The sequence below is a fragment of the Marmota marmota genome, unplaced genomic scaffold, assembly GCF_001458135.2.
Source record: "Marmota marmota marmota unplaced genomic scaffold, marMar, whole genome shotgun sequence".
Taxonomy (NCBI): domain Eukaryota; kingdom Metazoa; phylum Chordata; class Mammalia; order Rodentia; family Sciuridae; genus Marmota; species Marmota marmota.
Genome location: NW_025999999.1, coordinates 1,638,818 through 1,666,815, shown reverse-complemented (window position 1 = coordinate 1,666,815; position 27,998 = coordinate 1,638,818). Strand labels below are relative to the sequence as shown.

Sequence of the window (27,998 nt, the reverse complement as noted above, 5' to 3'; positions counted from 1 at the left end):
TAGACTGGCCTTGACCTCACCATCCTCCTGCCTTAGACTCCAAAGTTGCTGGGATTAAAGGTGGGCACCACTGCACCTGGCCACAGCTAGCCGTAAGTGCCTATTAGAGTTATCTGGGTTACTTTATGGAGTTGATGCTCCTACTGGGAGTAAAGTCATGATGTTTGAGTTGGCCCTTCCGATAGGCATTCATCTGTGTCTTCTACCTCCACTGCTGCCTGTGTGGAGTTTTCCAGGCCCAGGACCCAAGTTTAAAGTTCTATGGTTAGAGCTGTATTTTGGACCCAAAGTCCCATATTCCTTCTGATGCTAGTGTTTTTCCCTGCAAACCTGCCTTGATTTTGTTTTTAATGTACCAGTGTCTAAACAACCTAGAATCCAACAATATGTTGTCTTTGTAACTTTGCAAGCCTTTGTCTGCTTCATCCTTCAGCATCTGCATGATCACCACCGTGGTAATAATAGTTGGCATTAATCAAGTGAGCACTTACCATGTGCTAGATAGATACTGTGTTAAATGGCTATGACGATTATCTTATTTCATCCTCACAACACCTCTGTGACACAGCTGTTAATGATCTCCTCCTCATTTATTCATAGGGAAACTGAGGCTCAGAGATATTGAGTAATGTTTCAAAGATATTGAGGTCGGAAAGCAGCCAGGATTGAAAAGCCAAGATTTTAAGTGCTTCCTTTTACACCTTGTGTCCCTTTCCCTTTTAATCCTTTCCCTCCTTAATCAGCTCTTTCCAGACCAGGACCTTTGCTTGGATCATCTTTATCCCAACCCATCATCCTCTTTGTGTACCTCTGTGTTTAGTCAACTCTTCACAGTTCTTCATCAGGAAAGGTAGTGTGACTTCTGGAATGGAGGGGCTGGCCAGGGTGCCAATGGCTTCCCCTCCCACACCCTTGCCTGTCCAGGTGGGAGTGGGTTGCTCCTGAGTGTGTGGGAACTGAACTTGAGATTTGGGTCTCTCTAATTTCCCACTGATAGACTGAATCTTCAGTGGCTCAGGGAAGTATTGCTCAGCCACAGATACAACCCTGTACTGCCTCGGTGCAGTTCATTAGAGTTCTTTTTCTTCTTCCCTGTAGGAGTAGCGGGTATGGAGAACCTCAAGGGTCTGTCTTTTGAAGAGGTAAGAAATCTAGAGGAATTGCTTCCAGGCCCATAGGACTGCCTCAGATCCATGCCAGGGATAGGGTATAGAGTAGGGATTTATAATTTTAATTGGATCATGAACTACTCTGAGAATCTGATAAAAGCTTTGACTCTTTCCCCAGAAAAACGATAGTGATAAGTAACATTTGTGTTACAGGAATTATGCTATGTACTTACATGTATTGCCACCTCTTTTATTCCTTTCATAACCCTGTGAGATATAGGTACTATTGTTATTCCTTTTCTACAGATGAAACAACCTAGGCATTGAGATGCTAATAGACTTGCCTGTGGATACATACATAAGCTGAAGTCTTTGCATGTGACTCCAGCTGGGTCTCAGGTTAAGATCTTCAGTTCTAGAGTATGAGCCACCCCCTGTGTGGCTTAGAGACAGCAATTTGTACATGTGACAGGAAAACTGGTGATCAACTTGCTTGTTAAGGTGGCAGAGAAAGGAAAAGCTGCTTTGGGCTTCCCTTTTCGGAATCCTCCCCCATCTACTTGGATGAGTTAGGCAAGTTTATGTGGCAGTTTCTATGTGTTCACGCCTTGCAAGAATCCCAATACAGTGACCTAATTGGCATTTAGTGTTAGGTGGGGAGTCAGACAATCTGGGCTTCTCTCTTGGCTCTGCCATTGCCAAGCCTTGTGACTTTGGGCGTCCGTCAGACTCAGCCTGCCTGCTTGTCTGCAAACCAGGGAGAATGAACTGCAACCTTCTGAGGTTCTCACCACCGTGGGCAGAACTCACTGCTTTTAATGTGTCTTCAGTGTGACCCATAAGCAAATGGCCTGCGTGAAGTAGTGTGAACCTAATGCCATCAAGATAAAGGAGTCCAGAAGCTGGCTTATGATCCCTGCCCAAGAGTGACAACTGCGCTTTGCAGCTGCGGTGAATATTTTCTTGGACCTATAATCAGTGTCAGTAATCATTTACATTTTGGAATAGTTTGTATCCCTACTTCTGTCTGCCCCTTTTTCTCACCCGTCTATGATCCCAACAGTAGGTATCTCTAAAATCATGGAGCTGTGGAATGTCAGTGCTCTAATTTTGCAGAAATGGAAATAGGTTCAGAGAGGAGCAAGAACTTTCCCAAGGCCCCACAGCAAATCCATAGCAGGGCCAGGATTTAGGGTAGCATTCTTTCTTTTTCTGGGGGGTGATAGCATTCTTTCTACTGTGCCATGTGGCTGTCCTTTATCTCTTCTCTTAGCTCTCTTTACTACCAGATGCTGTTCTTTTTACCTTATATGGCTCTCATCCTACCAGCTTGCTTCCTGAAAGTACAGGCTGGGTCATCTTCATCAGTTTCTCCCTCTTCTTCTTTATTGCTACTAACATCTCTCAGTTCATGGTAAATGAAGGAGTGAACCCATTCATTAGAGCTGCCTCCAAAGTTTTTAGTGGTGTGAGGCCTACAGTTTCTTGCACTGGGATCATTGCTAACTTCTCCAAGTTCCAGGAGCTCTCTGATGTAGACCAAGATCTAGCACATACTCCTCTCCGAATATGACTTGTCCCAGTTAAGGTGGGAGTGTATACAGCCAGGCAGTGTGTTATGGGGGGCTTTGGAAGCCAAGGTGGTGTGGTTTATTAATGTCCAGCAGAGCTCTAACCTGGTTATGCAGAGCATCTTTCTAATGCTGGGCCCAGCAGGTCTGAGTGGTGCCATTAGCTTTCAGTGCTCGCCCCCCACCCCTTGTGTGTGCCACTGTGAGTGCTCATGGACTTCCTCCTCTTTTCTCTGCTGAAGAGAATTCTACTGTCTATTACTCAGGTTTCCCAGCTACTCGATCTGCTAAGGAGAATTTTGTCTTGGTTGACTCTGTTTCTGGCCTTGTTCACGTAGAGGCAGAGCATGGAGGTGGAGAACGAAGGATTAGAGCCTGGGGACGGTCAGGTTTGTGTATATGTGAATGTGTATAGGAGGGGCTGTGCTTATGTATCTGAAAAGACCTAGCATCTGTAGGGGAGAAAAACAAATGCAGGCTAAAGGAAAGGAAGAGGGAGGGAGAGTGGATGAGCTAGTGGTGGGAAGGGAGGAAGAGGGAGCAGAGGAGAGTCCTGGGAGGAGCAGCTGCCATCCGTGGGGCACCAAGAGGTAGAGAAGGAGGAGGGACTTTAAAGATGTTTTCCTGTGCACTAAGAATTTAGCTCCCTCCCCTGACGTGCACAAGACATGTAATAACATTTTAGAATGACCTGAAGTTTGGGCTGAACTGCTTGCTTGTGTGGCTACCACAGGGAGACTGGGCTATTTAAAGACCTGGTTAGGTCCTGGTTCCCGCAGAGGCTCTCTCTGGGACTCAGAGGCTGATGGTGGGACAGTAGAATATAAGAAGCTGACACCAGAAAGCTGGTGATTGGGGGCAGTGTTCTGTGTGGGGGCCCAGAGCTGATGTGCTGGAATCAGCATGTAGTTTGTATCGCTGCCTTCTGAACAAACTCCACATCAGTCTCCTACATTAAAAATACAGAAACGTCAGAATTCTCAGAGTTAGTAACTTATTTGTTTTATTTCCTATTTTCAAAAATAATTTCAGGCAGTTTGGATTTAGTAGGGGGAATTCACTCATATTCTTTCCCCCCATACATAGAAAAGAATTTGCTCTAAAAGGAAGAAAAGCTTGAGTTTCTAGACCACATTTTTTTCTGACAGAAATGTTCTTGGGGAAGGACTCTTTAATTTTTGTTCCCCAAGAAATTGCTCTTTTGTACTGGCTTGAGATCGGGATGCTTTAGCCTACAGAGCATTTTTGAATCATGGGAAGGAGCAGTGATTGTTCAGCGTAGATAAAAAGAGTGCTTTCTTCTGTCCACCTGCCTCCTGCTGTCCACCTGACCAGGGCACACTGCTATACAACCTTCATCCATGGGGTGATACCTTTGAGAGGCTAAAGGCCCAAGCTGCTGGGTCTCTGCACAGAACCCTTTCTGTTGGCTCCTGGGAAGCAGGAGGAGTGCTTCTGCAGAAGAGCGACATCCAGAAAGTTCCATGGAGACTTGGCACCACTGGCTCACAGCAAGGGTAGGAAGATTTGCCCTGGGCCTTCTCATGTGTTGCTGGTGAGAGTGCCAAGCAGTCCAGCCTCTTTAGGCCAAATGCCAACATATTGGTTGCCTTGAAATTGTCCATTTCTTATTTCTTCAGCACTAGGATTGAACCTGGAGCCTCAGACATGCTAGGCAAGTGCTGTGCTACTGAGCCACATCCCAGACCCCATATCCATATATTTTGGCCATGTTAAGGGGACTTGTGTGAGGGCAGGAAGGGTTGGCTGCCTTCTGGTGTTTGAAACAATGTCCAGGACAGAAGGTTTTTCCTAGTCTATGTAGGTTTAAAAGATCCCAGGAAGTCAGCCTTCTGCTAGGGGAAGGCCTGTGATCCATTCCTGGGCTCTGCACGGACCACATCTCCTTCTTCAGGCTGGCTTGTCTTTTTGTGGTCTGGGAACGCCTGAGGTGATCCTGATGATGTTATTCATGGTTCCTTAGCTGTGTTAGTGTTTCTCACGGTGACTCCCAGACCACAGCCATGAGATGCCATGAAGTGCTTGTGAGTAAGGCAAGTGCAGGAACCCACACCAAAGGGATAGTCGGAATCTTGGGGTGGGGTGAGCGTCCCTGGTGATTTCTATTACCTTGTAGATGGAAAACCACTCGGCCACCTATGAGCACTGTACAGATCAGGGTATTATTGTTAGTAAATTTGATACCAAGAAATTATGGGTTCAAATTTTGCATCCTTAAGAAAGTCAGAAAGGAAGAAGAGTGGCAGCATGCAGGTGTTGAGTAGCACCTGTGAGAGGATGCATGGTAGGTGTTCCTACCTACATTTCTTTTATTTGCTCTCACTGGAAGCCCCGTGGGCTGGATATTATCATGCCCATGTAGAGGGGTGGAAACTGAGCATCAGAAAGACCGAAAACTTGTTCAGCATCACACAGTGGGCAGGTGGAGACCAGCTTGGCCTGTATTGTCACCTTTTCCACAATGACAGTAATGCCTACACAAGAATGATGAATGTCTCTTGAGCCTGGCTATGCAATAGAAATATGATACAAATTACATGTGTAATTTAAGATCTTCTAGAAGCCACATTAAAAAGTAGAAAGAAACAGGCAAAATTAATTTTAACATGTTTTCATTAATCCAGTATATCAAAAATAGAATTATTACAATATGTGATTGATATAAAAATATCAATGAAATATCCCCCCCCCCCCCCCCCCCNNNGTTTTTTTTAGTGCCATGACTTCAAAATCCAGTGGGTCTGTTATCTATCAGTACATCTCAATCACACTAGCCACATTTCAGGGGCTTCATGGTCACATCAGCTAGGGGCCATCCTACAGGAAATTACAGTTCTAACCTCTCTTGACTAGAGAGGTGTGTCTACCTGGCTGTCCAGGTATCAAGGGGTCTCAGTTTTCCAGCTCATTGATTAAAACACCTCAGGATGGATCAGTGCCAGGTAGTCTGCATGGGTGTCACCCGAGGAAGAGGATATTAATATTGCTCTGGCTGGAGTCCTAGGTAATCCTTCTGTGCTCCCTGATTGGAAATGGCTGAACCAGAAACGTTCACTGGGAATTTACTTGGGTTCTCTGTGATTATGTCCTGCCCCCCTCCCCCTTTAGGGATAGCTGCATTCCAAGCATGTTCTTTGGGGGCAGGGATGGTGTGGTGCTGGTGGACTGGTAGGAAAGATGGGGGAATGCGTACCCTAAGGGCCCTTTTCCTACCCTACTAAATAGAGCTGCAGTTTCAGTGCAGAAAAGGAATCCTGTTTATTTGAAAGGGATCATGTGTATGGGGTGGAGCTTGCCCTTTTTGTGGCTGAGGGAAATATCCTGTCTCAGGAAAGGTGAGATGAAGGAACCAAAATATTTAGGGGAGAATAGGATACTGTGTACTTAAGCTGTGTTCTTTTCCAGTGGTTTGATTTTAAAATTTATTTACTGATTTAGAATAAGAAATTTGGTCCTAAAGGGTTATAGCCCAGGGGTCCAAACCTTAAATGTCCCAGAGGTCAGGCAGGTAACATGGGAGGGAGGGTGAGAGATCACAGAAGAAACTGAGAGGAATGTTCTTTTTCACAAAAATGTTGTGGGCTGCCTTTTAAAATCTATTTATTTTTTTTTGGAAACATAAGATAATCTTGGTCTTTCTTTTCCCCGTTGTTGATACAGAAATATTTCTCTTCTCTAAGGGAAAAATCCGTGCATGCTACCATAACAAATGGCAATTGACATTAGGCCTCGGGTGTTAGAAAACTAAGTACCGTGACAATCTACAGGGAGTAGCTACCACCCATCTCAAGTGCTATCCTTAAGGCCCAGTGTTACCAGATCTTGCTACTTTTTTTTTTTTTTTTGGTACTTGGGGTTGAACCCAGGGGCACTTAACCACCAAACCACATCCCCAACCTTTTTTTTTTTTTTTTTAATATATTTTATTTTGATTCAGGGCCTCACTAAGTTGCTCAGGGCTTCACTAAGTTGCTGAGACTGGCTTTGAACTTGCAATCCTACTGCCTCATTCTCCTTAGCTGCTGGGATTACAGATGTGAGCCACCATGCCTGGCAGATCTTGCTAATCTTAAGGAGAATCCACCTTAAAAAATATTTGTCTAGATAAATTTTTAAAAAGTTAGAAAAAATTATATACTTATGGGAAGTTACAAAGTAAGGGTACAAAGGAGTCTTGAGTGCCCTTCGCCCTGCTTCCCCCAGTGGTAACGTTTGACATAACTACACACAGCATCAAAACCAGGAAGTTGACATTGCTAAAATCTGTAGTCCTTATTCACATTTCACTGGATTTTATATTTACTCATTTGTGTGTGCACATTTGTAGTCCTATGCAGTTTTATCATGCACAGGATTATACACATTTGTGCAATCATTGCCACAATAAAGAAAATCTTTGGCTTTTAAATCATTTATGCAAATACACTGAAAACTATTGAGTTCTAAAGAACATGACCTAGGCCTGGTGTGGTCTGATTAGCCTCCAGTTTTCAAGTTCCACTCTAGTCTAGCTCTTTCTTTCATTCAGATAAAGTTTACATAACACAAAATTCACAGTTTTAACTATTTTCAACTAGACAATCAGCATTTTCTAGTATATTCACAAAGTTGTGCAACCATCACCACTATTCAATTCCAGAACATTTTCATCACCACAGAAAGAAGCCCCATATCAGTTAGCATTCACTCCCCATTTCCTCTTTTCCCTGCCTTCTGGCAGTTACTAATTTACTTTGTGTATGGAATTGTCTATTCTGTACATTTCATGTACATGCAGTCATACAGTATATCCCCTTTTGTGTCTGATTGGCCCTTTCATCATACAGAGAAAGAGACTTGGGACCAGAGAGGGATAGTGACATGCCTGTGATTCTACAGCTAAAGAGAGGCTGAGTCTATACTTAAACCAGAACTAATAGTCTTTGTACCATAGCTGTGCCTCTCACAATTCAGGTCTTCAGTATGATGATGTGATGATGATGATGATGATGATATTAAAGCTGCCACTCCAGTTGCTTCTTATCATTGTGCTTTGATAAACAAAGCTTACCAACAGAATATTTTCTTTTACAAGTGCTGAGTGTTAGGATTCTTCATGGGGCCATTGTGGAAAATGGAAATTGTGAGTAGAAAACAAGGTATGGAATTCAGTTGAGTTCATTGTGTTAATTGAGCACAGACTTTGGCCAGCAGGGATGAGTTAGATTGCATGTTGGCTATCAAGGGATAGTCAGTTGAGGGAAACAGACAGATGAAAGATAATTTCATAATGTTGGGGTAAGAGTCATGATTACGGAGCAGAGAGGAAGGGCACCAGGCCCAACCTGGTGGGGAGGGGATTTTGGGGTTGAAAGGGAGCTAACAGGTAGTGAGGCAGCAGAAGGAGGCTTTAGGCAGGAGAGGGCTGAGCAAAGATGTAGACCTGTGTGGCCCACAAGCCCTGAGCTCACTGATGATGATGGAGGAGTGTGAACTGGCATATTAGTGATGTGGCTTGAGGGGTGAGCTTGGGTCAGATCCTTGAGTCTTGAGGTCATAGAAGGTCATATACCCCTGTGAATATCTAAAGTTTTAAAACTGAAAATGCTTGAATGTATACAAAATAGGAAGGAGAATTCCAACTTGGGAATTGACTATCTATGGGTGAGCACTGGGGTGAGCTAGAGGTATAGAGTGGGTGAGCTAAAAATCTGAGTAACAGCAGGGTTGAGAGGAATTAAACAAGAGATACCAGGAGACCCATTCCAGAGACCATGATGAAGTCATGCTTTGGGGCATCTTTGGAAGGCTCTTGATTTTGTTCACACCTCAATTTGCTTATCCTTCACCCCGTCTCACCACTCATTGGCAATTATATTGAGTCATGTGCTAGGAACTTTTTGTTTGGTACCAGGAATTGAACCTACAGGTGCTTAACCACTGAGCCATATCCCTAACCCTTTTTTATATTTTGTTTAAAGACAGGGTTTCACTGAGTTGCTAAATGCCTCACCGAGTTGCTGAGGCTGGCTTTGAACTTGTGATCCTTCTGCTGCAGCCTCCTGAGTCACTGGGATAATAGGCATATACCAGCATACCTGGCTATGCACCAGGAACTTTTGTAGCGCTGGGGTTTCAGCAATGAACAGATCAGGCAAGATTCCTGCTCACCACCCTGTACCCATAATATGGTTTAATAAGATAGTAATGGATGGTGATAGGTTCTCCTAGGAAAGTGACTCTTGCTGGTAAGCAGGTTAGGTTGTCAGTGCTGGGCTCAGTTGAGAGGTGATATTTGATCTGAGCTCTCAATGGTGAGAATGCTCTAGCCATGGCAAGAGTCAGGCAGAGTTTTTTATTTTTTTATTGTCAGGCAGAAAGACCAGCAAATAGAAAGAGGTAGTTTCTACAGAGCATACTCTGATTTTGTCAAAATGTTCCCTGGGGAACCGAATCATACAGAACAAGGCCCTGTGAGATCTGGCCCTACACTCTCTTAGGATGGAGGTGCTGCACAGAGCCGTCAGCTTGGGGAGGAAGAATGTATATCTTAGTGGAAGAGAAAGTATGAAGTCACTGTGAATCATTTAAAGTAGGCGTGCTTTATTATTTTTTTTTAAAGGGAAGCTAAAATCATTTTGCTATTTTTTCAACTAATTTTGTTGTACTTTATGAGCTTTGTGTCATTCAGGGAACTTGGAAACATTTATTCTCCCTCCTCCTGCTTTATCTGTGGAGTAGGTGGGAGAGCTTTAAAAAGCTCCTGAAGATTCACTTTTCTTTGCCAGTGGTTGTGGTGGGAGGACAGCTGGGCCCAGGGACCAGAGGCAAGAAGTGTTTGGGAAGTGGAGCCACCTCAGCGGAGAGCACCACGGAGCTTCAGTGGGGTTTAGAGCCTGAGGATGTTGTCACTGGTTTCAGCCCCAGTGGGATTTGTCGTGCAAATAAGGACATTCCTTCCAAATTCAAAAGAATGCCTGTGTGTGCTGGGATTCATTTCACATATTAGGGAGTCATCTCAGATAACTAGTGTGGTATGATTTTAAAAATGAAATAGTTAACTCTGATCTGTTTCCTTCCCAGTTGGTGAGCCTCAAGGCCAGTTGGGGATTTTCTCTTCTAGACTCTCTGGGTTTGTTGGTAGAAGAGTTAAAACTTGTGGAAGGAGAAGGAGAGAGTCTGTTGTGAGCTCAGGAAGCAACTTTGTTCCTAAATTTGGAAAAAAAAAATGAGAGGGGCCAAGTCTGTGTTGGATGGCATGAAGTTTGGGGTATGTTTTAAAGGAAACTAAAGAATTTCAAGGTACAATTTTGGGATACAGTTATCTATAGTCAAACAAAGACTCCCTAATTTCAAAACAACAACAAAAAGGCAAAACAAATATGAGCTGGATCCTTCTCCATCTTTAGGTTGGTGGAAAAGTAATGTAAAAATATAGAAGTTGCCTGTGCCGTGTGAAAGAGATGCATGGTTGCTGAGTGCACGTTGAACACGGGAGTTCCTGTTGGTCCAGAGCAGGTTGCGTGGTCAGGATTGATGTTTGGTAGGAATGAGGGTGGCAAGAGGTGACTTTCACAACAGCCAATATTGCTCTACATCCTTGGGGTGGGATAGAGAAGAGGATGAAGATGAGAGAGGTGAGGGTTCAAGGTCTTTGGCAGGGTCTGAAACAACACTTGTGATGACTTTTGGCACATTGGGCCAGGGAAATGTCCTATTTTAAGCCAGGGTAATGGAACAACAGAAAAAATGAACAGTTCACTTTAAAAATGAGGGCCAGAGAAGGAGGCAAATTACTGTCTTGAGCTTCCCCTAGATTTCCTTCCCTTCCCAAACTCTTCCAATTTGCATTATGGCTCAGCTGGAGGTTCCTTGGGCTGGAGGGGACATCCGAATGTCTGTCTTCTGTTGAAGGATAGCATGGATACTGTGGGCCTTGTGATGGGGAAGGTTGACCTTGACCAGCTTTGGGTTTCTGTGGGGCTGGCTGACTGAAGGTCGCCTGGTAGTACCTGGTGATGTCTGGGAAGAGATCTCTCTAGGCTGGTCCATTCAGAGAACCAACTTACTCCTGTCTGTCATCTTTGTGGTATGTGGCATTTACTTTGCCATTCTTGGCGTGGGACTGCTCAGGCTGTTACATGACCACAAAGTGGAAATCTGGAAAGAGAAGTGTTCAGCTGACCTGGCAGGTTTCCACACATTGCATTGATCTTCAGTGTCCTGCCCTTTGATGGCAGGAAGGATCTGATCAGAGTGCTTGCACCTTAGAACTGTTCCTCGAAGGCCCTGTGATGACCAGACATCCTCAGGTCCTTTGTTCTGCCAGAGGATCCTGCACAGGTATGTGAAGGCACTGATCTACTGCTGAGACTGGACAGCCCCCTTGTCTGGAGGCACTGAGGCTGATTATAGGAGGCACTGCTGTGAACACAAAGGTCCCCTCCACTTACCCAGTTGCCATTCTGTTTTTAATTTATTTGAAATAAAAAGAAGCAATGGTTGTCATAATGCAATACAGAATGGGTAAACATACTAAGAATATGCAGCTGCCCTTAGCCTGAATTGTTGGATCTTTCCCGGAGGATGGTTAATTAATGACCTCAGAGACTTTGTTCTGGAGTTTTTGAGGCCTCTGGGTGAAATATACTCTTTTCCAAGTGGTCATCAAAATCACCTGTGGGAGACTTTTGACCCATTCTGGGGCCTCTAAACCAGAGTCTGTTTTAATGCCTTTGGGTCTTAGGAGGTTTTTTTTTTTTTTTTTTTTTAAGTTTTCCAGGTGGTTTTAATTTTTAGCCAGATTTGGGAACTGGCCCACCAGTTACGCATCCAGGGAAGCTCTTCTCACTACCTCCTTGTTGCTTTATACTGCCCTTAAACTGTGAACCTGAACCTCAACCATGAAGGGGCTTTACTCCTCTTCAAGTCCCTTTCCAGCCTGCTTTATCCAAATTGCTTTCTCTTGACTCCATCTCAGTGAGGATCAGGGCTGGTGGCTCATCTCTTTCTAATACATGAAGAGAACTCCACTTGGGGATTTTTCTGTGTACAAGAGTGTGTGTTGCTAGGGTTTGAACTCAGGGCCTTGTGAATGCTAAGCCTGGCTCTACCACCAAGCTATATCCCCAGCCACACACACAAGATTTTGATGGGTGGATATTCTGAGACTTTTCTCAGGAACATTCATTCTGGGGCTTGAATGCATAGTAGCTTCTGGCCATGGAAATCCAGGTCCTGGGGTAAAGATAGGCAGGACCGATGACTGGTACAAGAAAAAAAAAAAAAAAATCTTTATTTACTGTCTTCTCAGAGATCTCATAAAAGGTTCAGGGTTTCTACCACCATGTTTTTTGGACCCTACAAATTCTGGGACAACAGCGGTTGTCCCAAGTGAATTATAAGTAGGCCTTGCCAGGGAACAGGGCTGAATTGGTTGAATTCTTGATATGAACACACAAGACATGTTCTGAGTGTGATCAGGGCTGTGCATCAAAGCCCAGTAGATGTTGGGTGATGTGGCATAAGGCAAGGGGCATAAGCCACAAGGTAATAAAAGATCTGGACAAGATCAAATTGGAGGGGCTGCTCACACCTCCTTACTTTTGCCTATATTATCTCATGGCTTGGGATCCCCACCGTCCCTCTACCATCTCCTTCATACCTGGGCCATCCCATCCAATTTTAGGATATCCTCTATGTTACGGAGTATCTCTTCATCTTCATCTTCATTAGGTGCCTCTGCTCAGGGCTCCCATGACACACATGCATGCCCAGATCATTATATTCTCTGATTGTTTTGTAATTTGTTTGGAGTGTCTGGATGTGTCTTTAATTCAGACAGAGCAATGTAGGGGTCTTCCTCACTTGTGAATTTCCGTTACCTCACTCGCTGTCTGGTAATTATAGGGTTCAGTAAATATTTGTTGAATTAATGAATTACTGAATTCTTTGACAGAGTGATATAATTAATTCCCACCAACTTGAAGTTGAGTAAGTGGCTCACTTATTACAGTGCCGGTACCTTATACCTGAGCTTATTTATAGTCTTATATTTAAGGTGCATATTAAGGGAGATTTTTCTAGCATAGTGTTCTAGATAGTTTGAGACATTAACTAAGTATTTTTGAAATAATGGCATTTGTGGGCAGTTCCCCCCAATTTGTATTTAAAGCAGTAAAATTATTGAAAAATGTCATATTAAAAAATAAACTCTTAGGGAACCGGCTACAATTTACTCTTATATTCTTTGGTGACATGTAAAGGAATGCAAAACATTTTAGTAGGTGTATCTGTTTTTAGTAGAGACTTATTAGTAGAAGCTTCAACTGTTTCCTTGACGTTAATACTTCTCTTACAGCTAAGTATTAATTTTGAGACACACAAGTATGTGCATGGATTTGCTTAATATATATATATATATATATTTATTTCTGGTAGCCTTAGAGTCATGAGTAGATAAAAATATTTCAGCATTACCTAAACAATAATGCAAAATCAGTTATAAATGTCAGCCACAGTTCCTCTGTATATGTCGAGAAGACAGTAAGGAGCAGTAAGGAGCCTGCCTGTGAAGAGTACCTGCTATTTAGCACCAGCTGATTGTTGACAGACACAAATATGGGTCATATTGACAGATCATCATCATCTTCTTCTTCCTCTTTCTCCTCCTTTCCCTCCTTTTCCTCTTCTTCCTTGCTCTCTTTGCTGGAAGTCTGGGGGGATTTTATGTGACATACTCTTTGAACATACCCTGCAGATGACATTTAACACCTCTGTAGGCTAGACGTTGATCCACTAGTTTATGATTCCTGTTGAAGATGATCTCTTAAGCTCCTTTTTTGCCAAAGTTCCTATCATTCTTCAGGAGACTATTTCTGTGGATGAACTGAAGATTCTTGTTCTACTGTGGAAAGTCAGGGTGGGGAAGGGAGTTGGCCTGGAAGCGGAGGATGGGGACTTTGAACCTACATGGGGTTCCTGGCAATTGGTGTTTAGATGGGTCCCCTTGGGGTAAGGCCACAGTGTCTTTGTGATTCACACCAGGTATTTTGTATATTTGTCGTTACAGGAGTTGGCATCCATTGGAAGAGTTTGTGAAACCCCCTTTCTGCCCAGAGCTCCAGGACCAATGCATCTTCCCACCACCTTAAACCACTGGTGAATGTGTGTGTGTGTGTGTGTGTGTGTGTGTGTTCCTTCTGCTGCAGTAAAGGGAAATATTTTTAGTCAACTGCAAAATGTGATTTGAAGAGAACTCTGCTAACCTTCCTCTTAGAGGAGAAAGGACACTAGTCTGGGTCTATATATTTCTGGATTTTACCATTTTTACTGTGGTGAATTACTTAGGTGAATTAGAGAAATGTATCCTGCCCTGTTTACACTGCAGGGTTGTTTGCTTTGAAGACTAAAAGAGATAATGAATTTGGAAATGCTTCCAAGGGAATGAAGTGCTGGGCAAGTATAAGGCCATACTATTTGGCTCTGAGATGTAGAGAAGGACAATTCTTTTTTTCCTTCCACACTTTATTAATTTTATTAACACACTTTTTCAAGCTGGAATCCCATTTTAGCCAACTCCCAGCCAGGGGCTTCTTCCCTTTGCTTTTATAATGTTCATAGATGTCTTCACCCACTAATCCTGTGAGAGAGGGGAAAGCCAGACACCTCTTAGTTAACCAGTGCATTAAAATGTGAACATTATTCTCATAGATGTATATGTATATGCTGGTAATGTGAATTTTACACACCTGTTTTCTTAGATCTCCAGAGTGGTTCAAGAGATTCATGTTTTCTTTCTTTTCCTTTTTTTTTTTGTTTCTACCACTGTAGCTGCTTTTGTCTTGAAAGATGAATTAACTATATTACACAATGACCTTCATTTTTATTTGAGATCAGATCATTTCACAGTTAATAAATGTCCTTTGGAAGAAACTTAATTACTCATCACACCTGGTAAATATCTTGTTTCCGAGGTAGTTGAAAGAGACAAAAATATGTCCTTAGCATTGTGTTCAGTGCTAACATGAGGATACTTGGGGGCGTGATAGCTGGTCGATGCTGAAGGTCCTGTGAGCAGTGACCCCTGCATCTTGACTCCAGCCCCTTGTTGGAAAGGGGAGTGGGCCTGTCAACATTTAATCAGCTTCCACCATGTGGATTGGGTGCTCTTGTGATCCAGTGAGACAAATCCCAGTGGCACGGTCACCTGGAGAGCTTGCAGGGTCCTGTGGTTGGAGCAGAAAGGTAAAGGCAGATAGGACAGACAGGCCCAGATTTAGGAGCCCAACTCAGCCACAGAGGCTAACTGTCCATACTGCTCTGTCTAGGTATATAAGGTGAGCGAGGTGGACATTCTAGGTTCTACCTGAACCCCATCTGGTAGGCAGGAAGAGCTCTGTAGTTGGAGTCCCAGGGAAGCAGATGGCTGCAGGTGGCAGGACCTCTCATTCAGCAGACATGTGTCAGTGCCTACTCTGTGCCAAAGCACTGCTCTGAGCACTGGGGATTTGTTCACCACATGAGGAACAGTGTGTCCATGCTTCCCTGGGGCTTAGGTTTGAGTGAGGCTGACAAACAAGAACGTGAGCTCCGTGAGGCCTGAGGTGTTTGCTCGTCTCAGTCACTGCTGTATGTCCAGCTCTTTAAGTTGTACCTGATGGGTACTCACTATGGTTTATGAATGAAGTAAACAAATAACTAAATAGAAAATGTATTTTCAGGTAATAATACATACTAAGAAAAAATAAAACAAGGTGAAGGGATTCTTTTTGAAAGAATAGTCCAAAAAGGCTTCTCTGTGTGTATGTGTGTGTACAGGCATGAGAGAAAGGGCGCGATTGACTGAGCCATCTTGTGCAGAGACCAGCAGGGGTAAAGGAATCTGGGGACAAGTGTTTAGGCAAAGGAAACAGCGAGAGAAAAGAAAGCACTTTAAGGTAGGATGCATTTGTCCTGCTAGAGGAACAGGAAGGCAGCCAGTTTGGCTGGACTTGGGCTAGAGGTGGTTATAGGGAGGGAGAAAGAGATGAAATCACTTGTAAATGGGACCCATGTTGCACAGGCCATGATAAGGAGTGAGGATTTTACCCTGAGAGTGATTGGATTCCGTTGGAGAAGTTTAAGTGCAAGAGCCTGTATGGTCTTTTGTGTTTCAAAATCATTCCTCTGGATTCTGAGCAGAGAATAGACTTTGAGGACAAGAGGAGAATCAGTATTACCTCTAGGAGACCCTTGCAGTGGTCCAGGAGGGGATAAGGGTGTAGTGATGACAGAATGATGTGAAGTGGTCAGGTTCAGGGTATATCTTGAAGACAAGAGCCTCCTCAGTGGGATATGAGCAAAAAGAAGGGTCAAGGATGAGCACAGCATTTGACTGGGTAGATGATGTTGCCATTTGCTGAGATGGGGAACAAAGAGGGACTCAAGAGTTCTATTTAAGCCATATTATTATTTTTTAACTTATTATTTGGTACTGGAGTTTGAACTGGTACCACTGAGCCACATCCCCAGCCCTTTTTATTTTTTATTTTGAGACGAAGTCTTTCTGAGTTGCCTAGGGTCCCACTAAATTACTGAAGCTGGCTTTGAACTTGTAATCTTCCTACCTCAGCCTCTCAAGTCACTGGGATTACAGGCATGCACTGCCACACCCAGTGAGCCTTGTTAATTTTGAGAAGTCCATTTGTGTTCTTGTAGAGATGTAGAGTTGGCTGGGCCTGGAAAATGTTCCTTTGAGAGTCATCAGCATATAGATGGTAATTAAAACTATGAGTTTGGGTGAGATCATTTAGGGAGAGAAAGGAGATGTGTAGGTTTTTGACAAAGAAGGAAGGCAAAGGATGGATTTTCAGATAAAATCCCTATAAAGAAATAAATGAAGTCACACACTGATTAATATATATATATATGATATGATTCCATTTTATGCAAATATGAATTATACAAATGAGATAATGTGATGTAAATGCAGTAATTAAAACCTCACCTTATATAAAAATTTGAAATACTGTGACAGCCTCCAAATCAAGAAAACTGGTTTTACAATTGCATAGTTCTGAATCTGGTCACATGACTGAATTATAAACTGCATTTGTGCAGTTGGCACATGGCTGTGCCTTTGGCTGGCAAGCAGAAAGACTAGCATCCTTTGCCAATAACCTGTAAACGGCATTGTTCTTTATATGGGCTGGAACTTCAACAAGCTGTTTTGATGACTAAGTTTAATTCATTGTTCAGACATTTCAGATTTTTTAAAATCCTATAATTACATCATCTAAAAGTTCATTAACTGAAGGTTCACTCAAATGAAAAATGTGTGCACCAAAGGTTAGATGTGATAGACTTCTATGGAGGCCAAACCGGTATCATGCCTTGCAGGACTACAATTTAGAAGATCTTTAAAATATCTTCAAAATATCAAGGATCAATGTTGTAGGATAAAAATCAGCCAACATGTGCCATGATGGTTGGAGTAGATGTAAGGCTCAGGTATCTCCCATAACCCCAACCACCTCTGTCTGAGAGTTATACACATTTTCATCTATTTCTGACATTCTGACTTCGGATTCAGCTGCTCCTTGTTGGTTTTGCTCATTTCTAGACAAGCCCTCTCACTGAGCTTCTTCCCTGTTCTCTTTGGGCTCCTCAGTTTTCCCATTTCAAGCTTTCTGGTGAGTTTCTTTAGCCTTGCTTCCCAGCCCCCATAGACATTCCTACCATCACCCGCTCCAAAGCCTGCCTACCTCCCACTCCTACCTCCCACTCCCTGCCTCTGGGTGCCTTTCAGTTTAGCTTCCCACACCCAGGGCATCCTCAAGAGTTCCTTCTTGGTAAGTATTTGGCTCCACCCATCCCACCTGGTTGGTCTACTCAGGTCTTTTGTGGAAATGTTGACAACAGAATGGGAAACCAGTACAGGCTTTAAGGGCAGGGTGATAAGTAGCATTTGTGGGCTGTTTTAAATCCCTTGCACAATGGGCAGCCCCTAACTTGCTTTTACATGTGTTTTACGACCCCTGGATTTCAGTGAAAATACTCTGAATGGAACTTCTGGAGCATCTAATTTCAGGAATATGAGCATCCATTTTGTAGGGTTCTCTGTATAACTAATGGTTTATGGCACATGAAGGTTTCAGGGGAATGGTATTTGTGATGATTGGCATCAACCCTGGTTTTCATTTGTCTTTTTTTTTCTCATAGAGTAGAACCTAAATTCAATTTTTAAAAATGAAGCTTACTAGGGGGAATATTGCTGCTCCCTGCTTCTTTCCTCAGTAAGTAATTTCAGGAATAAAAGGATAGGATCTTTCCGTGCTTTTAAATGGGCATTTCAAAAATGGTGGTTTCCTCTATAAGTTAAAACAAATAGGCAGACAAAACAAAGGCCAGGGCTTTGGTCCAGCACTAAAGGAGATACCCAAGATGAGCAGCCAGTCGGGAGGGCAGTGGTATAAGAAGGAGACTGACCTCTCACTGTGTACCTCTTTGGACTTTAAAATTTTTTGCATTGCTTACATATCATCTTATAAAAAGGATAAGAATAGTATCCCTTTTACTCTTAATTGACAATTTAGAAACAAATTTAAGTTCCTTTACCCCTTGGTCTGTTTCTGCTCTTGCTTGATGTGTCTTTTGATTAAGGCCATGGCCTGTTCACAATGTCCCCTTGTCTTTATTGGAGCTGCAGTTTCATGTTCTTTAGCATTTTAGGACTAGCGTTCTTTAAGTTGAATTTCAAAATTTTTTATGTATGGGAATATGTCCATTAGACCAAATTCTTTCTTTCTTTTTCCCCGTATTTCTTAAAGGATTTAAGGCTGTTTCTGGTCAATATTTTCTTTAGCTGCTCTAGGCAAATAAGAATTTTAAATGAGGTTTAGTTGCCATGAGCTGACCTACAAATTAAGCTATTTCAACTGAGCATCTTGCTGTGGCCTATTAGAGCAAAGTCTTATGACATTGTGGAATAGAATATGAGATTTGGTATCCATCGTGGTTGATAGTTTCTGACCCCAGAGTTCAGGCAAATTCAAAAGCAACCCAGGCTCATTTTCCTTGTCTTAAGAATCTCAGTTACCATAAGAAAATGCTCAAAATGGAGTTAGCACAAGTTGTCACTTATCTGAAAGTGAACAGTACAATTCACTGTTTATAAACCATGATGCTGAGCACCACCCTGCTGTTGAGAGTGGGTGCTGTTTGGGGGTAGCTTCTGCAGTGGTCATTGTCTAGAAATGTCTTTCTGTACTTATGTTATAAACCAGAGGTTTATAAGGTGTTGTTGTGAACTACAGAGAGGTGAAATCTGTCTTGTGCAACAGTGACATACCTAGGTGGTGGTATTTCTACGAAATGTACACATGTGATTTTGCACTGTTTTATCAAGCAGGAAGTTGGGTCACATTTGCTGGTCATGTGCAAAAATGAGATATTTTCTCCTTTTCCATCTAGTGGCTATTGTGAATAAACAGAGTGCAATATATTTTTTGTCCCTGCATGTTTGGGGAAGTAAACATTATATGGTGCTTGGAGTTGTCACTGAAACAAGGAGATTGACGTCATCTCCAATGATTACCGCATGTCATAGGACAAAATCATCCTGATTGTTCTACAGACCCATCCTGCAGTCTCCTTATCAACAGAGATGACTCAGTGTTTTCTCCACTCACAGAGAATGTCTCTGGTCTGCTGATTACAGCATGATTAAATAAAAACTGGTTTCTTCAGAGGCATGCTTGAAAAAAAAACAACAACTATTATTTGTGCATGTTGACTTAGCATATTTGGAACTTCATGATTGTAATCAGCTAGTTTAGTTCTTAAATGGGGGGAGGGGTCAGGAACCCCTTTAAGGTGTATGTGCACATACAAGATTTGCATATGTAACCCTTTTGCATTTTTAGGAGGGTGACACTCCCCTACTCAGCTATCATGCTTAGTCACACATACCATTCTAAATGTAGCTCTTCTGGAGAGCTCTCTGTGGCAGGCACCCACTCTAAGATGACTCTTCTGATTACACAGAGAAAGATTAGAGCATGTAACTATGCTTAAGGAATTCTGACTTCCATGAATTTGTAGCTTCCAGAATTGTCCCAATATGGACTCAGAAGCTGGAAATATGATCTTATATAAGTTGGTGATTGCTTTCATTTAAAAAGGAATCAGAGGCACCTTTACCATTTTTGTTTTCTAACAGTTTTTGATTTCATTTTTTTCTCAGGTTCATTTATTCCCTCTTCAACTCCCTTTTCTGGTTAAGAGAAAAGCTGGTTGTGTGTGTGTGTGTGTGTGTGTGTAAACACACAGATTGAGAGACTAGTGTTTATTTTCCAACAGAGTTCATGTCTCTAGATGTTGTATTTGTTCCCTGAGTTTGTCATATATACAACATGTTGTCTTCCATGCCAGTTGCAAACTAACTGCCCAAAGACACTAGTATTTATAAGTTTTTGAAGTAGGTTCCAGAATTGTAAAAGTCAGAAAATTTCACATAATTTGATTTCTAGTTACTCTTGAAAAACTAGAATCTCTGGAATTATTTGGGCCATATTCCCATGTGGGATGGTGGGCAGCAGTGGACCAGCATGCATGTCCCAGTTCACTACAGTGCCACCCACTTGCTACCTATTTGGACCTAACCCCTGACTTACTGCTTCTGTTTAAAATCTTATCTTGAAAAATGAAGGGGTTTGAGATTCAACAAAACATTTGGTGTCCTCCTTTTAAAATAGTGAAACTAAATTTAAAATCTTAGGGAGCAAAAAAGTAGGGGCAGTAGGGTGAAACAAATATGTTTTGTTCCTTAAAGATATTTGTGCATTTCTAACCCAGGGGAAGAAAAGAAAGCAATAGTTATTTTTTGTTGTTGTTTCTAGTATTCTATACAAATATCAAGTCATATTAGTTTTGAAACATATTATATACTTTGTATAATGTGATTTACTCCTAAAATTACCATGTTGGAAGCATTTGTACAAATTTGCTAATTCTATTAGCTCTTAAATATTTCCAGTTTTTTCCTTTCCAATAGAAATGAACTATTGAACTTTAAAAAGTTGAACATTGTTTATCCCACTCCCCCACTTTTTATAATTAGTAGGCAAAAATATAAAACCGGAGAACAGAAGTTACCCACTTTTTAAAATATATTTTAATTTTAATTGACACATCATAATTGTACACATTTATGGGGTACAGTGTGACCTTTTGATGGATGTATACATAATCTAATGATTAGTAAAATAATAATCTAATAGTAATCAGATCCAGGTAGTTGGCATATTTATCCCTTCAGATATTTATTTTTTGTTTGGGGAACATTGAAATCTTCTCTACCAGGTATTTTGAAATAATCAGTTAATTTTTATCAACCATAGTTATCCTACTGTGCTCTTGACCATTGGAGGTTACTTCTCCTATCCAACTGTACCTTGTACCCATTGCTGCCACCAATGTTTTAATGAGACAAAGAGTTGTCTGTTTTTTGGGGGCCCTGTGTCTTCCAAAGTGTCCAATAGATTATAGAAAAGAAACTTAACAAGGAAAAGCCAACAACTCAACCTGAAACTCAAATAACCATGGAAACTTAATCCAAATCATTCCTATTTTATGAGTTGTCATGAGACGCATTTCTATTTCTTCTGATACTGCATTTTCCCTCCCAGAATCATTTTTTTTTAAAAATTCTGATTTGTTATACATGATGGCAGAATGCAATTCATTTCATATTACACATATAGAGCATAATTTTTCAAGACACTGATTGTATACAAAGTGTTTTCACACCATTCATGTCTTATACATGTACTTAGGGAAATGATGTCTAACTCATTCCACCATCATTTCTATCCCCCTGCCCCCTCCTTTCCCCTCCCTCCCCTTTGCCCTATCTAAAGTTTCTCCATTCCTCCCATGCTACCACCCCCAATCGCCATTATGCGTCTGTAACCTAATATCAAAGAAAACATTCAGCTTTTGTTTTTTGGGGGATTGGCTTGCTTCACTTTGCATTATATTCTCCAACTTCATCCATTTACCTGCAAATGCCATGATTTTATTCTCTTTTAATGCTGAGTAATGTTTCATTGTGTGGTAAGTTTCCCTATCCATTCATCTTCTGAAGGGCATGTAGGTTGGTTCCATAATTTAGCTACTGTGAATTGTGCTGCTACAAACATTGGCTGTGTCCCTGTAGTATGTTGATTTTAGGTCCTTTGGGTATGAACTGAGGAGTGAAATAGCTGGGTCAAATGGTGGTTCCATTCCCAGTTTTCCAAGGAATCTCCATACTGTTTTCCAGATTGGCTGCACCAATTTGCAGCCCCACCAGCAATGTATGAGTGTGTCTTTTCCCCCACATCCTCGCCAACACTTATTGTTGTTTATATTCTTAGTAGCTGCCATTCTGACGGAGTGAGATGAAATCTTAGAGTAGTTTTGATTTGCATTTCTCTAATTGCTAGAGATGTTGAACATTTTTTCATATGTTTGTTGATTGATTATATATCCTCTTCCAAGAAGTGTCTGTTCAGTTCCTTGGCTCATTTATTGATTGGGTTATTTGTTTTTTTGGTGTTAAAGTTTTTGGGTGCTTTATATATCCTAGAGGTTAGTGCTCTGTGGTAAAGATTTGCTCCCATTCTGTAGGCTCTCTATTCACCTCACAGATTGTTTCTTTTGCTGAGAAGAAGCTTTTTAGTTTGAATACATCCCATTTATTGATTAAGAAAGTTGGGGCCTAATCTGACATGATGGAGATTTGGGCCTATTTTTTCTTCCATTAGGTGCAAGGTCTCTGGTTTAATTCCTAGGTCCTTGATCCAGGTTTTTGAGTTGAATTTTGTACATGATGAGAGTTAAAGAGATTTAATTTCATTCCATTACATGTGGATTTCCAGTTTTCCCAGCACCATTTGTTGAAGAGGCTATCTTTTCTCCAATGTACATTTTTGGCGACTTTTTCTAATATAAGATAACTGAAGTTATGAGGGTTGGTTAGACTCTGTGTCCTTTATTCTGTACCATTGGTCTACAGGTCTATTTTGGTGCCAATACCATGCCATTTTAGTTACTGTTGCTTTGTAGTATAGTTTTAGGTCTGGATTAGTAATGCCACCAAATTCATTCTTCTTGCTAAGGATTGGTTTGGCTATTTTGGGTCTTTTATTTTTCTAGATGAATTTCATGATTGCCTTTTCTATTTCTATAAGGAATGCCATTGGGGCAGAATCATTCTTATAAATCTCTGAAAATGAAATACTAGCCAGGATAGAGATAGCATATCAGTCTTTTCATTTTTAATTTCTTGATTTTGGGGTGAGAACTCAACAGACTCTTGTGTGTCCTGGACAGAGCACGAGAAGGCTGGAATCCTCACCTTGGTCACCCGCCAGGCCCTGATTTCCACCTACCCTAGAACAACCAATGCTCTCTGGGTTTTTGTTGTTTCTGATATTAAATGAGACTCCTCACAGTCTAGGATTCCATTGTTGATTCACATGCAGCCCCCACTCAGTGCTGGGAATGAGTTACGGGAAATTTGGCACTCTGGCTATGCAACAGCTTCTGCAGGGTAGAGAAGCAGAGTCCCAATGAACGCCATCATTTATTCCTCATGCTGACTATAGTAAACACTGAGAAATACTGAATATAGTGGGTTATGTGCCAACCAGATCATGGCATAATGCTAAACTAGCTGTACTGGAAGAAAATTCTATGGTAAATGGTGCAAAGACGAACTGGGCAGAAGGTTATATATCTTTGTGACACTCTGTATAGACCTTTACAGGGTTATATGCTGACCTGCATTCACTGGGGCTTATGAGACTTCAGTCACCCTAATACTTGAATTTTTGCAATCCTGGGTGATACTTTTTCTTTATTACTTCATGGTTGGTTCAGAGCCAGTTGCATACTATCTCTTGGCTATGGTAAGTCAAATCATTAATTGGGACAAAAAAAGAAAAATGGCAGAGAGGCTAACATAACATGATGTAGAACATGCTGAACAGAGGTTGGCAAATGGGGGCTACTGAGGGTGATTTACAGTGGGCCTATGTCAACAGTCATGGGCTGAGAGCTTATGATGGCACTTAAAACATGGAAGAATGTATTTATATGCATACATATAGTATAGTATTTCACATGCTTGTAGTCAAGCTGTTGTGTATATATTTTATACCAAGTATATTGTGTTTGTTTTAGGAAATCGTTTCCAAAATAAATGCACTAAAATGACTCAGTACTGCTTGCTTGGCATTAAATGGGTTGTGTGTGTAGGAGCAAAGGAGGGGCCAAAGAGCAGGCTTGCAAATGCCTTGCCATTGTGTTTTAGAAGGGATCTGCATACAGAATTGTAGACTGAATTCCTGGTTCACGTACCTGATGGTACTGTGTATTTATATCTGTCTACATTGCCTCTTCAACATCTAATTCATTGATTCATTTACTTGTTGATTCAGCCAATATTTATGAAGTAGCTAGTAGTATTTGCATAATGCCTTTTGGCATGTGGAATACATCCAAATATCTTATCCGCCCCCCCCACCCCCACCAAGGGTGCTGATCTTAGAGCCCAGCACATATGTGGGCAACAGCTCACATTGATGCATGACTGTAATTTCTGTTTCTTAGTAAAGCCTTTCCTTTTATTTTCTTTTTTACTTGTGAACAGATAGCCGTGGCTTAGGGCCATTTAGGAAGGAACTTGGGACAGGTGGGCAGCAGGGTTGCTATGGGACTTGTGCTGGATGGTCATTCTCATGAACAGCGGGGGTGGGAAGCATCTACTGAATAGGAGAGTGGGGTGGGTGGGATGTGGTTGTGGCTTTGAGGAAGACGGAAACTATTCAGAACAGCTGACATGGGTTGGGCCCAGGAGCTGAACAAGAGCTGAAGGCGAGGTCTTCTGGGTGCCTGAGAGAAACCCTCCAGGTTAGCAGGTGCAGCCTGGCTGTGCAAGGCAACAGGTGGAGACAGATGAGACAAAAGGAGAGGGCTGGAGAGAGGGGTGGGATGTTTGCTGGGTGTTGACATAAGCGGCCTTGGTGTAGGAACCCTTTCTGCCCCTGAGAGTGTAGCCATGTAGGGACTTGTTGAAGTGACCATCAGAAGTGAGGGGGCTCAGGGATGCTGGGCAGTGACTCAGCATGGCTCAGAGGCCCTTTATCTCTTGGCATGCTGCCCACCATGCGTACCCTATTGGGCCATTTTTGAGTGTTTTCATATATGCTATTTCTTTCTCCCTTTCTTTGGCCTAATTGCCTCTTCCTTCAAATGCTGGCCCGGACATCTCTCCTGGGAAGTTGTTTCCTATTGTTCTCTGCTCTTGGACCCTTCACCGTGTCCACACACATCTCCTGTGCTGTAGAGGCTTGTTTATGAGTCTCTGGCATTTGTGGGCTAGAAGGTTCCTTGAGTGCACAAGTACTCCCTGGTACCTGGCAGAGCACCTGGCACACAGAAGGTTGAGCCAGTACTTGCTCAATGGAAGGATAACTGCTCTGCTGCAGTATTGCTAGCATAACAGAATGTCAGGATTTGAAAAGAATTACCAGATCAGCTAGTCTAACTCATTCATTTTATAGCTCACAGACTGCTGTGTCTAATCTGATGTCACAGTTTGTTCCAGGCAGAGAAAGGACTCAAATTCACCTCCTCTGACTCCCAATGCCATGTTCTTTCCACTACGCCACAGTGGCCTCCAAGTGTCTTCTAAGTGTGTTGTGAGGTGGCAGCCCTCTGCCTTGGCTTAGTGCCCAGTGACAGCCTGATGTCACTGTTCTTAGTGTTATGTTATCAAATTTTTCTCACAGGGAGGAAAACCTTGTCCAGACGCTGCGAGGAGCTTTTCTCTGCATGGTGCCAGGGTTCCAACAGCCTTACTTCACTGTTTCCCCTTCCCTTTCCGGGTTTGTCCTAGTTTATCTTTGGATAGGGTGAGTATCAGCAACCGTTTCTAAGTAAATAGAGGAATTGTATATTCAGTGTTTGTGGTTTCAAATAGTCAGTGCCTTTTGCTTTAGCCTGTCCCTTTCTGGCACTGTCACTGCTACTCCTGTCTCCAAATTGCCTCAAATTAGCATGTGTTAAAGACTAGTAGTGCACAATGGAAATTTCCTTCTTAGGGGAAGGCAGAATTGTTAGAGCATTGAAAAAGGAAGCCCCCATCTGAACCATTTTGTCAATGGGGAAAAAAAAAATCTGAATCTGTTGGTTTCCACACCCTATCCTTAGAGAGGCATACTAGTTGGGGGTGTGTCGAAATGCTGGTTTGTATATTTTCCATCCCCGAAACTTACTTCTGAACTTTTGGGTAACACTTGCCTTTAGAATGTGTTGTTTAGAGTTAAAGTCTCAGCATGATTGAGGATGGGGTGTGGCTCTTCCCTTTACCGCCTGTCCACAGGTGATGCAGCTTTGTGAGGTTGGTTCCAGGTCACAGCGGATCATCTGAACCCTTTCCCCAACACCCTTGATCCTGAGTGCTCAGGGTCAGTCTGGGACTGAGTTCTCGGGGTGGTGGTGACTGGTGTGAACTTTTGGGTTCTTCTGTTAACTGATCAAGTAGTCCATGGCTAAAATTGCCCATTGTGGAAAAAATACTCTGGAGAGCAGTGTTCAAGTGCTTTCCTGTGTTAAGGAGCTCTACAACACTGTTTCCCCTGAACAAATCTGTGTTCCTCTCACTTTTTTTTTTTTTCCTCCTCCCAAAGTAGGAAGGAACTACATGACGTACAATGTCCCCTTTAGCTCAGAAATCCTACTGCTTGGAACAAGTCCAGTGTCTGGTTTTAGGGATTTCTGAAGCCACTTTGGACCTCCTTGGCTTCCAGCCCCAGGGGAGCCTCTGATCCTCCCTGGGCTGGTCTTTAGTTCTAGGCACGGAGCTGGAAGTATATCAGCCAAGGATTTGAACTGTGTCAGGAAGTATTTTGATTTGTTGTATTCTCTGCTTGGCATCTACTTATTTCCTTCAGGGACACCCCCTTCCTTGGAAAAAAAAAATAACTCCTAAGATGCTTGTCTGACTGATGAGCTAAGAAGGGTTCCAACCAGGTGTTTCCATGTCGAGGTCCTGGCTTGTCAGGCACAGGTCAGTGGGTGGGAAGGGTACTGCCAAGCTTAAAGGGCTCCTGAGGTCTTCTTCCCCTCCTGACAGCAGTGGTCCTTATGCTGTCTCATTATGACAGTGACAATTCTGAGACAGAAGCAGCTTTGAGTGTTCAGGGTCTTGACATGTAGGCATTTCTTTGTTGTCAGCCATCACACTGCTGAGCTGTGACTTGAAGGATGGCTTCTAGGGGCTGGCCTCCCTCAGGCCTGAGCCCCTCACTCTCCTCTAGGCATGTACGCCTGGGGACTGGTTAGGAATAGCAGAGTTAGAAGGGCTCTATGGAAGGCAGGGTCCCAAGGGCTCTATTGGGATCCCATCCTGAAGATTTCTAAGGATCATGATAAGGACCCTAACACAGCCAGGACGGTACCACTATTTCCAGTAGTTTCTTCAGGAGGCTATTCAGGTTATTGGTTTATGCAAAGCCTGTGGTCAACCAAAGTACTACCCCCTCCCCCCAGTTTTCCCCTACAGCCTGTAGGTTTTCTATGTATTCATCTTAAATTTCATATTGTTAAATTAATATTAGGCCTAAGAATATTTTTAGAAAATAATTTTTCTTATAATATTACTGTTTTAGAAACAAAATCATCTTATTAGATTTTATGGCCTATGAAGAACTTTTAAAATCCAGCTCTTGGCATCTAACAAAGTGGTGATCCCTCCCTCATTTTGTCTCCTCTAGGCACAGATTGTTGACCAAAATGTACACACAGGGAGACGTCCATTGCGTGCAGCTAGATGGTGATGCTTCGGGGATGGTGGTTTAATGACTGTGTATACGTGAGCCTAGTTGCCTGTGTTCTTTCATCATATTCACAGGGATCTCATGGAGACTCTGTTAATGTCTGGCTCAAGTGAAGGTACACTCATCTGAACTATTGGTCTAATAAATAAAACTTAAACAAGGGAACTGATTGGGTTGGTACTTGTTTGTGGTGAACCTGTTATTTTGTGCCGATCATTGTGTTTTTCTTTTTTTTTTTAATTTATTTTTTATTGGTTGTTCAAAACATTATAAAGCTATTGACATATCATATTTCATACAATAGATTCAAGTTGGTTATGAACTCCCAATTTTACCCCAAATACAGATTGCAGAATCACATCGGTTACACATCCACATTTTTACATAATGCCCTATTAGTAACTGTTGTATTCTGCTACCTTTACTATCCTCTACTATCCCCCCTCCCTCCC

The 27,998-nt window shown here is 42.3% G+C and overlaps 1 long non-coding RNA gene across 1 annotated transcript in view; it reads left to right on the top strand.

Annotated features, from left to right (window-relative positions):
- Positions 1–27,477, top strand: part of LOC125617960 — a 78,061-nt gene extending 50,584 nt beyond the window's left edge. Inside the window, exons 2-3 of the long non-coding RNA XR_007349090.1 lie at positions 13,752–13,840; positions 25,498–27,477. This is a non-coding gene — a long non-coding RNA (uncharacterized LOC125617960). The remainder of the gene's footprint in view (positions 1–13,751; positions 13,841–25,497) is intronic.
- The last annotated feature ends 521 nt before the right edge of the window (positions 27,478–27,998 follow it).